This window comes from Athene cunicularia (assembly GCF_003259725.1).
Source record: "Athene cunicularia isolate RWA chromosome 4 unlocalized genomic scaffold, athCun1 chr4_part2, whole genome shotgun sequence".
Lineage (NCBI taxonomy): Eukaryota > Metazoa > Chordata > Aves > Strigiformes > Strigidae > Athene > Athene cunicularia.
In genome coordinates, this window is record NW_020799099.1 from 36,427,579 (window position 1) to 36,429,204 (window position 1,626).

The window sequence follows — 1,626 nt, forward strand, 5'->3', positions numbered from 1 at the left end:
GCTCCAGACTTCTGTCTAAAAGCCACATGGCTGATGTGAAATGAGCTAATCGGTGACTCAAGTCCAATGGCTCAAGTCCCTGACACACCAGCCCCTTTGTCTGCTGCCTCAGTATAAAGAATAGATGTGAACTGGAACCAAGCACGTTTTAAACTCTCTTTCCAGCTGGGTAGAAAAGAGGCAATCTAATTGTTGGAGGTCCTGATGGCTGTGGCTCAGACCAAGGACTCCTTCCAAATTTGGAAGTCCTCATCCTCTGTGGAAGTTAGAGAACAGAGTTCAGCTGTCTAAATTCAAAGAGGAGATAACAGTAACAACTTCTCCCAGTGTGCTAACCTTATTTCAAGGAGCAGACCTTGGATAAAGTATTTGTCAATAACCTATGTATTATTCTACATAACAGTATAGACCACAATAGTGGCAACTCAGTTTTGCTGGACTGCAAGGAGTTGCAACAGTCAAAGACACTGCAAAGATAAAATTCAAATAATCTCAACTAAACTCATTTTATTTGGGTGTCTGTCATGGAACTTCAATAACAAATGTCCTTTAATAATACATTTAAGCATTCAGCTTATTCTAGCATTTCAGTCTCTTCTTACTGGATTGTTTTGACATCTCTCCTACAGTGACAGGCAAACTTCGTCAAATGCCTGAAGTCAGACATGTTAGAGAATACAGTGTCTGAAACCCTCATATAGCTACTGCATTCTCAGCCAAGACCAGCTCAAATGAAAACTAACTCCTGCACCTACCATGCTGCAAAACAGATATAAACAATATGGACCAGTAGGTTTTGTAAAGCTTCTGTGCTGCAGTACAACAGCTTTCTCTCCGAACACCAACGTGAAAGATTCTGGAATTTCCTTTAAACCAATTTGCTTAACTTTAAAGATAATTAATGATGAATTTAAATACTAAATTTGCAGAAGATGCACACACTGCAATATGCCACTCATCCCGTTAGCACATTCTGCTGTATCACAGAGGGTAACTATGAAAGAGCAGTACCACGGCTGTGCAGACATTCAGTAATTCCTCCATACAAAGATTTCCTCACTTGAAGGGTAAATTTCTCATTTTAACAGAGGATCTATGTCAACTGAATTAAACATACAAATAATCTATCAGTTAACATTCCCTAAATGAAAAATATAAAGTAAACATCTGTTTCAAACTTAGAACTATGACTCATTTCCAGATTTGAGAATTTGAACAAAAATAGAAGTAATAAATTTAGGAAGAACTAAGAAGGCTGTAGATTGCTATTTAAGTAATCACAAATAGGATAATATTTATTATGAAAACCTCCTGAATGTTTTGCTATTTTTAAACACACCAGTTACTTGATTAAAAAATACACCAGAGACAAATCAAAGTATTTATATGAACAATAAGACTGACCTGGTGGGGTGATACAGTCAAATTCCTCATATTACTTCCAACAATGTGTAATCACACCAGCTCCAACATGCTGTCCATCATCCCTCAAATCTATACCTTATCAGGAACTTCCATTCTCATGAGTTCAAAGTTGTGAGCAATATGATTATAGGTACCTTATTACAAGCAAGTTCAAATCATAGATAAAAACATAGTTCTTGAGTTTCTTATATATATATATAT